We start from the raw sequence: 16,831 nt of genomic DNA, 5'->3' as shown, positions 1-16,831 counted from the left end.
GGGTAGTGAGAGGTCCTCTGTAAACTCAGTTGGTGCTTGCAATGCCAGGACAGTGGGTTAGACTCCCAGGACTACCCCTACATAAAATGTATGCATGCATGACTAAGTCGCTTTGGATAATTATATGATAGTGTCTATAGGGCTCCTATATGAGCTCTGCTTACAGTAAGAGCTCGTATAGCTGCATGCTTACAGTAAGCTCTCCTATAGCGCCATGTTTACAGTAAGAGCTCCTATAGCTCCATGTTTACAGTAAGCTCTCCTATAGCTCCATGTTTACAGTAAGCTCCCCTATAGCTCCATGTTTACAGTAAGCTCCCCTATAGCTCCATGTTTACAGTAAGCTCTCCTTTAGCGCCATGTTTACAGTAAGAGCTCCTAGAGCTTCCTGTGATGGTAAGAGGACCAGGACTGACACTGAGAACAGTGCTGTAGTTCTTTCAGGACAACTGACAATGCAGTATTTGTCTAATTGACACCCATGCAGGTAATCTTGGAAGTTCACAACCTCTATACTGTTGATGGTGCTGAACCCCCCCCCCCACCCCCCTGTACATTAGGCTCTATAGAGAAGTGTTGATGGTGTTGAACCCCCCCCCTGTACATTAGGCTCTATAGAGAATAGTGTTGATGGTGTTGAACCCCCCCCCCTGTACATTAGGCTCTTGAGAATAGTGTTGAACCCCCCCTCCTGTACATTAGGCTCTATAGAGAATAGTGTTGAACCCCCCCCCCCCCCGTACATTAGGCTCTATAGAGAATAGTGTTGATGATGTTGAACCCCCCCCCCTCCTGTACATTAGGCTCTATAGAGAATAGTGTTGATGGTGTTGAAACCCCCCCCCCCCGTACATTAGGCTCTATAGAGAATAGTGTTGATGATGTTGAACCCCCCCCCCCCCCCCTCCTGTACATTAGGCTCTATAGAGAATAGTGTTGATGGTGTTGAACCCCCCCCTGTACATTAGGCTCTATAGAGAATAGTGTTGATGGTGCTGAACCCCCCCTATAGATAACCGCAGTGGGAAGTGGTGGGGGTCAAACATAGGTCAACATTACTGAGGGAGGATAAACACAGCTGCATATGGACACACCACTGCACAAACACACATGCAAATACTCTCCACCCTTCACTTGTCCTTAAACTCTTGTCCTACACTTCCTCCCTAACTCCTAACCCCTCCTTCCTCCTCTCTTACTGTAAATATGAATCACATAACCCTCAAGTGATGTCCCTCATCTCTAAATCTATTCCAGAGCACAGTTCACTTCACTGAGCCAAACTGTCACTTTACAGAGCTTCACATGCACGGCAACCATAAGGGTGCAGTCCCACCCCAGCCATAGCTTACTCACCTAACCCCTTCCCTCCAGACAGTCTAAAACACACACACCCCTCCCAACAAGCACTCCTCAATCCAGAAAGTACATGATAATCCAATAACGCTGCTTACTGCACAAGAGACTTTGTTTGAAGCAAAACTCTGATGCTCAAACAGCATCCCTGTTAAACTGTTATCATCTCTGTTGACTTGTTATCTGGTGCGAAGCCATGAGATAGAACCATCATGTGGATCTGTGTAGCTGTATACTGAGGAGACATAGATATGTTTAACTGTATACTGAGGAGGAGGAGACATAGATATGTTTAACTGTATACTGAGGAGGAGGAGGAGACATAGATATGTTTAACTGTATACTGAGGAGGAGGAGGAGACATCGATATGTTTAACTGTATACTGAGGAGGAGGAGACAGTAGATATGTTTAGCTGTATACTGAGGAGGAGGAGACAGTAGATATGTTTAGCTGTATACTGAGGAGGAGGAGACAGTAGATATGTTTAGCTGTATACTGAGGAGGAGGAGACAGTAGATATGTTTAGCTGTATACTGAGGAGGAGGAGACAGTAGATATGTTTAGCTGTATACTGAGGAGGAGGAGACAGTAGATATGTTTAACTGTATACTGAGGAGGAGGAGACAGTAGATATGTGTAGCTGCATACTGAGGAGACAGTAGATGTGTAGCTGTATACTGAGGAGACAGTAGATGTGTAGCTGTATATTGAGGAGGAGACAGTAGATGTGTAGCTGTATACTGAGGAGGAGACAGTAGATATGTTTAGCTGTATACTGAGGAGGAGGAGACCGTAGATATGTTTAGCTGTATACTGAGGAGGAGGAGACCGTAGATATGTTTAGCTGTATACTGAGGAGGAGGAGACCGTAGATATGTTTAGCTGTATACTGAGGAGGAGGAGACCGTAGATATGTTTAGCTGTATACTGAGGAGGAGGAGACCGTAGATATGTTTAGCTGTATACTGAGGAGGAGGAGACAGTAGATATGTTTAGCTGTATACTGAGGAGGAGGAGACAGTAGATATGTTTAGCTGTATACTGAGGAGGAGGAGACAGTAGATATGTTTAGCTGTATACTGAGGAGGAGACAGTAGATATGTTTAGCTGTATACTGAGGAGGAGACAGTAGATATGTTTAGCTGTATACTGAGGAGGAGGAGGAGTCAGTAGATATGTTTAGCTGTATACTGAGGAGGAGACAGTAGATATGTTTAGCTGTATACTGAGGAGGAGACAGTAGATATGTTTAGCTGTATACTGAGGAGGAGACAGTAGATATGTTTAGCTGTATACTGAGGAGGAGACAGTAGATATGTTTAGCTGTATACTGAGGAGGAGACAGTAGATATGTTTAGCTGTATACTGAGGAGGAGTCAGTAGATATGTTTAGCTGTATACTGAGGAGGAGTCAGTAGATATGTTTAGCTGTATACTGAGGAGGAGTCAGTAGATATGTTTAGCTGTATACTGAGGAGGAGACAGTAGATATGTTTAGCTGTATACTGAGGAGGAGTCAGTAGATATGTTTAGCTGTATACTGAGGAGGAGTCAGTAGATATGTTTAGCTGTATACTGAGGAGGAGGAGGAGGAGACAGTATATATGTTTAGCTGTATACTGAGGAGAAGGAGACAGTAGATCTCTGTAGCTGTAGAAGCAGCACAAATCATGTGTTATGTGTATGAGTTCATCTAGAGATAAAGGTGAAGAAGCTCAAACCATCCTGTTGGCATCATTGCACAATATGACTTTAGGGTGTCTGGTTTCTGGGCTGGATCCATGAGATTAACTCTGGCTATGAATCAACTGTTGGCACAGGTGTGTGTATATGTGTGTATTTAGTCTGTCTAGTCATACCACTGGGGTGTGTAAGGATGCTGGGTAGGAAGATTCTGTTAAAGATCATATTGCATCATTGCATGCTATGGAGTCATGAGGCATCATCTGCATGGCAGTATGGTTCTTTACCATCAACCTTTTATCGTGATGGAGTCGGTTTGACGTGATGGAGCCGGTTTGACGTGATGGAGCCGGTTTGACGTGATGGAGCCGGTTTGACGTGATGGAGCCGGTTTGACGTGATGAAGTGTGTGTGTGTGTGGTGTCAGTGAGGATACACGTTGTGCTCTCACACACGTCCTAAGGGCCAGCTGAACAATAGAGCTCCTTTTTCTTTTTTTACCCCCTTTTTCATGGTATCCAATTGTTAGTAGCAATGTGTCGGAAGAAACACCGTACACCTAGTCAGCGTGCACCGTGCCCGGCCCGCCACAGGAGTCGCTAGTGCGCGATGAGACAAGGATATCCCTACCGGCCAAACCCTCCCTAACCCGGACGACGCTAAGCCAATTGTGCGTCGCCCCATGGACCTCCCGGTCGCGGCCGGCTGCGACAGAGCCTGGGCTCGAACCCAGAGTCTCTGGTGGCACTGCTAGCACTGCGAGGCCCATAGAGCTCCTTCTGTATGGACTAGGAGACAGATACTCCTGTCAGTAACACTTTACCCCCCTTATCAGTGAAGTAACACACACACACACACACACACACACACACACACACTCTCTCTGAGCCTCCACTGAGGATGTGTCTGAAGGAAATAACACAATAAGTGCCCTCATCTTTCTTTGTTCTGTTCTTTTCATCTTTTTATTCAGGATGGACAGTGATGTCATGCCGATGTTTACAAAATGGACCCATTCCATTTTCCCTTTGGCCATACTTTTGAGTGGTGAAATGATGTCATATCCTTTGATGTGATCCTTAAATACATCCTGTTGTGGGTAAAGTTTGGTTTGTATTCTGAACTCCATGCCTACCCTGTGATGGTATCAATTATGCTTTCTGTGATTGGTTGGTTTTTGTTCCAGAAAAATCTGCTCCATGGAACTAACAATAGATGGTCAATAACCTTGCAGTCTTCTGAGACAATGTTAATAAGGAAGATTAAAACACAACAGTTGATCTCTGTGTGTATTTTATTCCATTTTGAGAATGATGTACAAACCGCAACACTACTCTTGGGCCAACACCATAATGTCCTCATGCACTACAGCCCTCAAATTTAAATCTGGACCTCGAAGCCAGTTCCACTACTTGTATTCTTTCTTCCCCTCCAAATCAGGGACTGATTTAGACCCGGGACACCAGGTGGGTCAATGAATGATCAGGTAGAACAGAAACCCGGCAGGCTCCGCACCTCGTAGGGTAAGATCCAGTGGAGGCTGCTGAGGGGAGGACGGCTCATATTAATGGCTGGAATGGAGCGAATGGAATGACGTGTGTTTGATGCCATTCCACCTATTGCTCTCCAGTCGTTACCATGAGCCCGTCCTCCTCAATTAAGGTGCCACCAACCTCCTGTGGTAAGATGTGAATACCCTGGTTCTACTGGACGAGATGCTGTGCATACACACCATTGACTGAACTATCCTCTTCCAACAGTGATGTTACAACCCCACTAGGAACGTACACGTCAAAGCTCTGTTTCTCTGTGAGAAAGAGAAAGGCCGTCCATTACAATCCAGACACGTGGTGATAAGATAAAGGAGACAAGTTGGCACCCGACTTCCTGTTAGACAGAAGCCTGTTTGCTGCTCCGTCACGACGACAAACAAACCACTAAATAAATAGTTAAAAGGGAGGAGTGTCCCCATCAGTCCATCACCAACAGGAAAGAAAGGAACACGACAAACGTGTTACCAACAGGATATTACGCAAGAACCCTCCATAGCAACCATCAACTGACACAAACACACCACAACTCAGGGTGCTCCTGCTATCTAATTAGAACGGCCTGTCCCATGTTTTGTCTCTGCAGGGTTCAGGGGCGATTACAGTGATTGGACATGGACACTGAACAGGACATGGAGGGATAGAGACAGATCGATTGTGACAATCCGTGTCCCCATTTTACATCAGAAGAGATGACATGCACTCATCTGCGCCGACACACACAGAGACGACTCAGTGACACACACAGGGCTGCCATGCCCTCAGGGGTACAGAGCAGAATGCAAGATGTGTCACCAATGAAACGCATCATTGGCTTGGTTCAAAACAAGCACACCACAAAACAACAACAAAGTCCAAAGATATCCATCTAGAACTACAGTACCAGATACCTCTACACCTAGACCTCTAGGGACTTCAATGGAGATTCTACAGTACTTAGTGGGTTCACTAATCTGCCCTGGATATAGGCCCTAGGGGCCTGCAGACTCCATATTAGGCCAAATATAGCCTCGCTTTAAATACAGTAACACTGACCTACATGCATTAAACTGCCATAGAACACAATGGTAATGTATATAAACAGTCTAAGGACAATGGAAGTGAGTCTAGGTGTGTTTAGAATATAGCAGTGAACAGTTAGGCTGCCTCATGTTAGCAGGAAAGAGAGAGAACCTGAACTGTGGGGGTCTGGGTCTACTATTAGAACACAATGAGGTGAAAACACACACACACACACTCACACACAGAAACACACACAAAGACGCACACTCATTCATGTCGCACACACACAAACACATGTCATAGACACACGCACACACAAACACATTCTATTAGAAATTCAGGCTGTGGAAGCAATAGACGATCCTTGGATTAACACTGATGGGCCCATATTGTTCAGCCATCTCATGTCGCCATACAGAACAATGAGTACAGTATGGTACTTACGTAGTCAACGCCACACTGTTACCCTCCCCTCTATACAGCCATCTGACCTTTGATCACGTTGCTTTAAATATGACCTATCACTAGGGCCGACAGTCTTCTTCCTTCTGAACCCTCAGCCCACACAATGGACCTGACCAGAACAGAGCCTGACTTATTAAATCATGACATGATGTCTAGCTATAACAACAGTACAGTTGGTAAGCGTATCATCCATTCGTATTAGGGTGATACCGGTATCGCGATACTCGTTGGTATCGTAGCAAGGAAACAAAACAGTCCTACTGTTGAACACAAACATCACCATGTTGTCATCCAGAGTCACATGTATTTATTTTTGAAGGAACAAAGAGTTTCGTCTGCTTCATGTTTTCCTTTTTGCCATAGAATAAATCGTCCCGGGCATAATTTGGACGCTAGAAGAAAAGTAACAGCAGAACACACACACAATGCAATATTTTGCGGTGAATCCTGCCAGTAGTGATTTGTCACTGGGTGTGTGATGTGACCAGAGGATGTTGCTGATGGCTTACCCCACAAACAGGAACTATAGTCTGGGTGTGTCTGGTAGAACAGCAGCTGATGTGGTAAATATAAACGTTTGGTAACAGAGATGATAATGCATGTTTCCTGTGCCTGTGGAGGGACACACACAAACTCACGTACGAACACACACAACCGATTGCACGTACATATGTTTGCACTAGGGCTGGGGTTTGCCAGGGACCTCACGATACGATATTGTCATGATACTTAAGTGCCGAAAAGAAATATATTGTGATTCTATGTATTGCGATTCGATACTGTGATTTTATTGCATTGGGATGCTCACTATGTTTGCAACTTGAGAAAACGAGTTTTGATCAGTCGTGGAAATATCAGGGCTGAAAACAAATTGGCTCACTATTCAAAAAGAAGATGGAGAACAAGCGCAAAAATAATATTGTGATTTTGTCGACACGATATACACCCCCCCCTCCCTAGAAGGAAGCCATCCATCTCTACAGGACAGCTATGATTGAAGCGATAGCAATAAGCTGCTAGATTATGTTGGACAATGTGATGTCAGCAACGAGCCAAGGAAAACAAGGCCTAATGATAATAGAACGTGGATCTCTGACTCTCTTTCCATCAGCAGAAGAAGTCGACTCTCTCTGACCCCAAACCACACTCCCTCTATACTATCCTAAAGCCAGCCAGATACCAATTACCTAACCCCAAGACAACCTAACCAAACCCCCACCACAAATCCCACTGATTTACATACCTACTACTACATGTTCTGACTTTCCAGTCATCTAATAATGAACAACAATATAAAATACAACATGTAACAATTTCTAATTACATTTGTCACATGCACCGAATACAACATGTAAAATGCTTACTTATAAGTCCTTAACACATTTTTCTTAACTGCATTGTTGGTTAAGTAAAAAAACAAGAAATAAAAGTAACAAATATTTAAAGAGCAGCAGAAAATAATAATGTGGAGGCTAAATACAAGGGGTACCGGTTCCCCTCTGGTTTATTTAACATGCTGGTAGAAATGAGGTGAAACAGATTTATTTTTCCCTGTATTAAAGTCCCCGCTATTAGAATATAGATGAAAACTCTCTTGGTAAATAGTGTGGTCTACAGCTTATTATGAGATGCTCAGCTGAGGTAGAGTAAAACCTTAAGACTTCCTTAGATATTGTGCACCAGCTGTTGTTTACAAATATACACAGACAGTCACCCCTTGTCTTATCAGAGGCTGCTGTTCTATCCTGCCGATACAGTGTATAACCCACCAGCTGTATGTTATTCATGTCGTCGTTCAGCCACAACTCGGTGAAACATAAGATATTACAGTTTTTAATGTCCCGTTGGACAGATATACGTGCTTGTAGTTAGTCTATTTTATTATCCAATGATTGTACATTGGCTAATAGGATCGATGGTAAAGGCAAATTACCACTCGCCGCCGGATCCTTACAAGGCACCCCGACCTTCGTCCTTGATATCTGTCTCTTTCTCCTGCGAATGACGAGGATGAGGGCCTTGTCGGGTGTCTGGAGTAAATCCCTCTCCTCTGACTCGTTAAAGAAAAATAGGAGGTGAGTAATCGCTGTCCTGATTTCTAGAAGCTCTTTTCGGTCATAAGAGACGGCGGCAGAAACATTATTTACAAAATAAGTTACAAATAACGCAAAAAAAACACACAATAGCACAATTGGTTAGGAGTAGAGGCTGACCAATTAATCGGAATGGCCGATTAATTAGGGCTGATTTCAAGTTTTCATAACAATTGTTAATCAGAATTTTTGGACACCGATTATATTGCAATCCACGAGGAGGCTGCGTGGCAGGCTGACCACCTGTTACGCGAGTGCAAGCAGCAAGGAGCCATGGTAAGTTGCTAGCTAGTATTGAACTTATCTTATAAAAAACAAATCAAACTACACATGGTTGATGATATTACTAGTTTATCTAGCTTGTCCTTCGTTGCATATAATCAATGCGGTGCCTGAAATTGTGTCACTTCTCTTGCGTTCAGTATCGGCATTGAAAAATCATAATCGGTCGACCTCTAGTTAGGAGACTAAAACGACAGCCATTCTCTCAGAGTTACAGTTCATATAAGAAAATCAGTCAATTAAAAGGAATTCATTAACCCATAATCTATGGAGTTGTTGGTCACAGATACCTTTAAAAAATGGTAGGGACGTGGGATCAGAAAACCAGTCAGTATCTGGTGTGACCACCATTTGCCTCATGCAGCGCAACACATCTCCTTCACATTGAGCTGATCAGTCTGTTGATTGTGGCCTGTGGTTGTTGTCCCATTCCTCTTCAATGGCTGTGCAAAGTTTCTGGATATTGGCAGGAACTGGTACATGCTGTCCTACAGGTCAGAGAGATGTGAGTCAATGAAGCCGGGGCCTATCTGAATACCACTCCACAGGCTGGAGGGTGGACTTGAGTCCCTAATGCACCCTATTCCCCATGTAGTGCAGAGCCCATACGGCTCTGTGCACGTTGGACCAGGGTCCATAGAGCACTATGTAGGCCTAGTGAATGGACTAGTGTATTTAATACAAGGGAATGGGACAGCAAGGAGCACATATCATTGAGTTCAGTAGGCAGCACCATAGAGCTGGGGCTCTGACCCTGGGAGTGCTACTGGATATGCATTCGTGTGTGTGTGTGTGAACACACAATCCCACAGCTACTAAACTCAGCAAAAAAAGAAACGTCCTCTCATTGTCAACTGCATTTATTTTCAACAAACTTAACATGTGTAAATATTTGTATGAACATACGATTCAACAACTGAGACAAACTGAACAAGTTCCACAGACATGTGACTAACAGAAATGTAATAATGTGTCCCTGCACAAAGGAGGGGACAAAATCAAAAGTAACAGTCAATGCAGCTGGTGGCCACACCAGATACTAAGTACTGCAGTGCATCTCCTAATGGACTGCACCAGATTTGCCAGTTCTTGCTGTGAGATGTTACACCACTCTTCCACCAAGGCACCTGCAAGTTCCCCGGACATTCCTGAGTGGAATGGCCCTAGCCCTCACCGTCTGATCCAACAGGTCCGAGACATGCTCAATGGGATTGAGATATGGGCTCTTCGCTTGCCATGGCAGAACACTGACATTCCTGTCTTGCAGGAAATCACGCACAGAACGAGCAGTATGGCTGGTGGCATTGTCATGCTGGAGGGTCAGGATGAGCCTGCAGGAAGGGTACCACATGGGGGAGGAGGATGTCTTCTCTGTAACGCACAGCGTTGAGATTGCCTGCAACAAGCTCAGTCCGATGATGCTGTGAAACACCGCCCCAGACCAAGACAGACCCTCCACCTACAAATCGATCCCGCTCCAGAGTACAGGCCTTGGTGTTATGCTCATTCCTTCGACGATAAACGCGAATCCGACCATCATCCCTGGTGAGACAAAACCACGACTCGTCAGTGAAGAGCACTTTTTGTCCGTCCTGTCTGGTCCAGCGATGGTGGGTTTGTGCCCATTGGCGACGTTGTTGCCGGTGATGTCTGGTGAGGACCTGCCTTACAACAGGCCTACAAGCCCTCAGTCCAGCCTCTCTCAGCCTTTTGCAGACAGTCTGAGCACTGATGGAGGGATTGTACATTCCTGGTGTAACTCGGGCAGTTGTTGTTGCCATCCTTTACCTGTCCCGCAGGTGTGATGTTCGGATGTACCCATCCTGTGCAGGTGTTGTTCCACGTGGTCTGCCACTGCGAGGACTATCAGCTATCCGTCCTGTCTCCCTGTAGTGCTGTCTTAGTTGTCTCACAGTAAGGACATTGCAGTTTATTGCCCTGGCCACATCTGCAGTCCTCATGCCTCCTTGCAGCATGCCTAAGGCACCTTCACACAGATGAGCAGGGACCCTGGGCATCTTTCTTTTGGTGTTTTTCAGTCAGTAGAAAAGCCTCTTTAGTGTCCTAAGTTTTCATAACTGTCACCGTAATTGCCTACTGTCTGTGAGCTGTTAGTGTCTTAACGACCGTTCCACGGGTGCATGTTCATAAATTGTTTATGGTTCATTGAACAAGCATGGGAAACCGTGTTTAAACCCTTTACAATGAAGATCTGTGAAGTTATTTGGATTTTTACGATTTATCTTTGAAAGACAGGGTCCTGAAAAAGGGACGTTCTTTTTTTGCTGAGTTTATATGCCAAGCCACACGCGCACACACCCACTCTCTCTCTCGCAGGTCACATACAGTTATAGACACGCATAAATAGAGTTGGCGCAGTGCAGATTCCCTCCATAGTAAAAGGATCAACTCCTATAAAACGTGCCTCTGCTGGGGACAGATCACATCTCCTAGCTCCCCACATGTCAAAACACATATCCCTCCTCCTTTAATATCTCTTTATACTGTATTATCACAGCTGTTCTCTTATGGCTGCTATCAATGTTGTTCAGGCCTGCATGTTCAACTAAGGCCTATTAGGGATGACATAGCTACATACCACACCCTAACAGGGATGACACAGCTACATAACACACCCAAACAGGGATGACACCGCTGACACAGATGACAGTGATTGGCTTAATGAGTCTGGTGACGTGGAACACAGGCATATGAAGTATAGAGGCCCTGTGGGTACAGACAGTGTAGGGGGTAGATGCACGAGGATACAGACAGTGTAGGGGGTAGATGCACGAGGGTACAGACAGTGTAGGGGGTAGATGCACGAGGGTACAGACAGTGTAGGGGGTAGATGCACGAGGGTACAGACAGTGTAGGGGGTAGATGCACGAGGGTACAGACAGTGTAGGGGGTAGATGCACGAGGGTACAGACTAGAGGTCGACCGAATATGATTTTCAACGCCGATACAGATCGGAGGACCAATTAAAAGCCGATACCGATTAAAATCGGCCTATTTTTATTTATTTATTTGATACTGAATGAAAACTTATTTGAACTTAATATAATACATCAATAAAATCAATTTAGCCTCAAATAAATAATGAAACATGTTCAATTTGGTTTAAATAATGCAAAAACAATGTGTTGGAGAAGAAAGTAAAAGTGCAATATGTGCCATGTAAAAAAGCTAACGTTTAAGTTCCTTGCTCAGAACATATGAAAGCTGGTGGTTTTAACATGTCTTCAATATTCCCAGGTAAGAAGTTTTAGGTTGTAGTTATTATAGGAATATTTTTCTCTATACCATTTGTATTTCATATACCTTTGACTATTGGATGTTCTTATAGGCACTTTAGTATTGCCAGTGTAACAGTATAGCTTCTGTCCCTCTCCTCGCTCCTACCTGGGCTCGAACCAGGAACACATCGACAACAGCCACCCTCAAAGCAGCGTTACCCATGCAGAGCAAGGAGAACCACCACTCCAAGTCTCAGAGCGAGTGACGTTTGAAACGCGTCAAGCTTCAATGCTTCAAGCATTGCGAAGAGCTGCTGGCAAACGCACGAAAGTGCTGTTTGAATGAATGCTTACGAGCCTAACATCGCTCAGTCAAGACTGCTCTATCAAATCATAGACTTAATTATAACATAATAACACACAGAAATACGAGCCTTTGGTCATTAAAATGGTAGAATCTGGAAACTATCATTTCAAAAACAAAACGTTTATTCTTTCTTTTATCTAACGGGTGGCATCCTAAGTCTAAATATTGCTGTTACATTGTACAACCTTCAATGTTATGTCATAATTATGTAAAATTCTGGCAAATTAATTACGGCCTTTGTTAGGAATAAATGGATTTCACACAGTTCGCAACGAGCCAGGCGGCCCAAACTGCTGCATATACCCGGACTGCAATTTACAGAACGCAAGAGAAGTGACACAATTTCCCTAGTTAAAATAAATTCATGTTAGCAGGCAATATTAACTAAATATGCAGGTTTAAAAATATATACTTGTGTATTGATTTTAAAGAAAGGCATTGATGTTTATGTTTAGGTACATTGGTGCAATGACGGTGCTTTTTTTCGCAAATGCGCTTGTTAAATCATCACCCGTTTGTCGAAGTAGGCTGTGATTCAATGAGAAATTAAACAGGCACCGCATCGATTATATGCAACGCAGGACACGCTAAACTAGTAATATAATCATCAACCATGTGTAGTTAACTAGTGATTATGTTAAGATTGATTGTTTTTTTATAAGACAAGTTTAAAGCTAGCTAGCAACTTACCTTGGCTTCTTGCTGCACTCGCGTAACAGGTCTCCTCGTGGAGTGCAATGTAAGGCAGGTGGTTAGAGCGTTGGAAAAATAATTAAATTAAAAAAAACATTACCGGTTGTTATGAAAACTTGAAAATCGGCCCTAATTAAATCGGTCATTACGATTGTTCGGTCGACCTCTAGTACAGACAGTGTAGGGGGTAGATGCACGAGGGTGCAGACAGTGTAGGGGGTAGATACTAGTGCACTACTTTTGACCAGGGCCAACAGGAAATTGGGTGCCATTTGGGAAGCAACTAAGGATTTGTGAAGCTCAAAGACCAGATCTTGAATCATTTTAACAAGAGAAGTCTGGCATGGAGATCACAGCCCGTTAATTTTGCCCAAACTTGGCACTCCTCTCTCTTCCCATGGTCGTGGCTTGCTTGACCCCGTAACTATGGCGAAGGAACTCCAATATCTATGCAAACGCCTTTTCACCGCTCAGGAATCTCAACTCTAGTCTGGAACGCAGACACACACACACACTTCCCCTGGTAGAACAAAACTCAGCTGAAGTCCAAGGGCCGGAACCACGACTCCATTCAGCACATCACATCACCCACATATGTATAATGAGGTTATTATAACCCAGCCCACCAGGATTACTGGGAACACAGAGTTTGGTTACCCAACAAAGCTACAAACATTCATCCCACACAGCCAGACAGTAAGATCCATTTATCTATGCTGAGAATATCGTATACAGAGATTTTAAAATGTAAACAATGTGTAATTGTTCTCACATTACTTTGACATAAGTAATTTCTAATTGGCGTTCATCTGGTTTCCCTGGGCATTACAAACAAGCTTAGAGACACTGAGACAGGGTTCAGAACATGTCCAAAAGAGCAGCTTCATTCAGACCCGACCCAGAACCAACTACTACACAGATATATAGAAAACAGTCAAATGTATTACAGATGAAGAGAGAAAGAGATATATAGAAAGAGATATTATATATAGAGAGAAAGAGATATAAAGAGATATATAGAGATAAAGAGATATTATATATAGAGATAAAGAGATATTATATATAGAGAGAAAGAGATATTATATAGAGAGAAAGAGATATTATATATAGAAAGAAAGAGATATATAGAGAGAGAAAGAGATATATAGAGAAAGATATATATATAGAGATAAAGAGATATTATATATAGAGAGAAAGAGATAGAGAGAGAAAGAGATATTATATATAGAGAGAGAAAGAGATATATTATATAGAGAGAGAAAGAGATATATAGAGAGAGAAAGAGATATGTAGAGAGAGAAAGAGATGTATAGAGATAAAGAGATATAGAGAGAGAGAAAGCCACATGTTTTTGATCAGCCTCTGAGAGAAGAAGTGAGGTAACGGTGATGTCATGTTTGTCATTTGGACAGGTTCAAATAAAAGGAGTTGATGCTTCTAAATGGTTTAATGCTCCCGCTCTCTCTCCCAAACCAGATACACACACATACAGAGGCAAGCATGAACGAACACACCAACAACAAGTAAAAGTGTCACGCCCACACACCCATCCACCACCAAACACACATACATTTACAGGCATAGTTCCACACACATGCATGCACTCACGCGCTGGAAAACACACCACGTTGATTGTGCATGTTACAACAAGCCCTAGCTGCTCTTTTATATAGAGTTGAGCCTATCGAGAAGCTACGTATTCACTAAAACAAACAAACTCTTTCAAGCCTTCCTCAGTACACAGACGTATTTCAGGTTTGATTTCATACAACACAACGCTGCTAACAGTTGAACAAGGCTTAGTGTACTAGTGAGACCGACATCTGTCACTACAAATACAGTGTCCTGCAGTGATTGTAGCCACTTAGCCGTCACTGAAGTTTTGTGTTGTTGGAACCGCCTTTAAAAGTCCAAATAGTTAATAGGCCTTATTCCTGTACGTGTACTCACTAGGTCAAATGGACCATGGTGGACACTGTACTTCCTGCCTACTCAGACCTTAGTATTGGCTGGCCAGCTAGCGCCTTGGGGTGACTGTAAAGCCATTCATTTGGAAAGGGAAAATAAACAGAGGAAAGGAGAGAAAGAGAAAGAGAGAGAAAGCGAGGAGGGAGAGAAAGAGCGAGAGAAAGAGTGAGAGAGCAGAGAGATCATTAGGTTGGAGTGATAGAGGAAGTGACGCCACCGTGCCAAAAGCAAGAATACACTAGCAGTATACTGTTCCTTTGGACAGGGTGAAGGCCTAGTCTGGATTTGGATTTCAGGTCCATCTACTGAACAGAACACACACACCAAAACGACTGTGGGGAAAAAAAATCAAGCATTTCAGATTCAGAGTTACACCCTTTCAGAACCGATTATCATATTTATCTTGGCTGGACCTTTTAACTCTGGGCAGTCTGCTCTCTGGTCCTGGTGTTGAAATGGAGATCCTTAGAGGGTGATTATAAGTTGAGAAATATCAGTGCTGAGGTGATCTGGATAGTCGGGGAGGTGTGTGTGTGTGTGTGTACCTGTATCCCTTGTGTCTTTGATCTATTCAGAGTCCAGACATGGTAGTCTACAGGAGAGAGGTGTGAAACCCCAAGGCCTTCAAGGGGTCTGGAAGATATGAGTGATTCAGCACTGAACACCATACTATAGGTTTAAACCAACTCTGCAACAATCTATGATTAAACACATATTTATCTTGTCTAGTCATACCACCGGGGTGTGTGGTCTGCATATGGGTTCCTTTTTGATACTGTAGTAGCTCACTGTCTGGATTATGTTTCAAATTAGTTACCAGTGTAATTAGAGTGTAATTACATACCATTACACCAAGACATTTACATTCCACGTAGAGAGTGACAGTGATTGCACCACTTTGATAAAGTACTGCGACTGTATAGTGTCAGCTGATATCAAAGGGTTTTATCTCCCAGCCAGACTCTCAGTTGGAGATAGAGAGACATATGAAGACAGAGGGGAAACCGCAGACCATTGTTTACTGTCTGGAAGATAATCAAGGGAACTCAGACAACTGTGACATGGAAGAATGAATGCTATATGATATAATTAAATTGAGCCTTTTCAATACTACAAAATCAATGAAGGAGCAAAGCGCTGATCATCACACTGTCTCGCACCACATGCCGCGTTGAAAACTGGGAACTCGGAAATTCTGGACTTCCGAGCGTTCAAGACAACTGGGAACTCGGAAAACAAACGAGCTCAAAAAAAACATTTGTAACAGTCGCCCAACTCAGAATTCCAAGTCGGAAACTCGGGCATGTTTCTAGAGCCTTTCCGACCCGAAGATCACTAACGTCATGATCTGACCTGGTTCTTTTGCGATTACCCAGTTGTCTTGAAAGCACCAATATTCTCTTCACCACGAGTGTTTTTGCATGCATACCATACAACTTTCACGCTTTCCGCAAACAAAGGGTAGTTTAATGCAATAACACGCCAACATATTTAGCATTTTTGAAAAGAGTAGCACTTATTTTACTTTCCCTAGTCGAACTACAGTAGGCAAACCTACATTGATGGTCTGGTTGCCATGATTACATATTGTACCCACCACCACGTGAAGACGTTTACAAAACACTTTACAGTATCATACACACTCATTGACGGAGGATACAATTTACATTGCTGCACCACGTTGCAGAGGCAACTTCGAATGCGTGCCACCGCATGCCACCGCGGTTTGCCAGATAATAGGCTGTTACTGTCTGACGCGCGGTGAACGTTCATCAAAATCACACACACAGGTTAACATTCTTACTAGATGTAAACGAATATGCTTCGACTATTAAAATACATAACAGAGTTAACATTTTAAAGTGCATTTACCTGAAACTCGTGGAAGCTGGATAAATTGAGAATAAATTAATTTCATTCGGGACCACAGCACGCCACTCCGCAAAGTGCTCTGATCTTTGATTCAAGCGTTTTGAATTAAAGCAATTGACCACACGAAGAGAACGCCTCCTTCACTGACGACAAACTAAAGTGATATGCCTAAACTGATCCTAACACTTATTCAAAACCAAGCCAGATGGTGTAGAGATTTAAAATATATCAATGCGGAACCACAGTCACAATTTGGCAG

General features: G+C 43.4%; 1 protein-coding gene across 6 annotated transcripts in view; it reads right to left on the bottom strand.

The window, feature by feature from the left end:
* LOC139424438 (adducin 3 (gamma) a) overlaps positions 1-16,831 on the bottom strand; it is a 144,475-nt gene extending 127,644 nt beyond the window's left edge. For 2 of the 6 annotated variants that reach the window (XM_071176240.1, XM_071176253.1), the window contains exons 1-2: positions 16,573-16,668; positions 15,246-15,333 (exon numbers count right to left, since the gene is read on the bottom strand). The gene's annotated coding sequence lies outside the window, so the exon portion shown is untranslated. Of the gene's footprint in view, positions 1-15,245; positions 15,334-16,572 lie in introns of all 6 variants that reach the window. The other 4 variants (XM_071176245.1, XM_071176243.1, XM_071176251.1 and 1 more) reach the window with 4 other exon arrangements.

This window comes from Oncorhynchus clarkii, chromosome 13 (genome assembly GCF_045791955.1).
Source record: "Oncorhynchus clarkii lewisi isolate Uvic-CL-2024 chromosome 13, UVic_Ocla_1.0, whole genome shotgun sequence".
NCBI lineage: Eukaryota > Metazoa > Chordata > Actinopteri > Salmoniformes > Salmonidae > Oncorhynchus > Oncorhynchus clarkii.
Note: the sequence above shows the minus strand (reverse complement) of the source record. Positions and strands in the feature narration are given on the sequence as shown.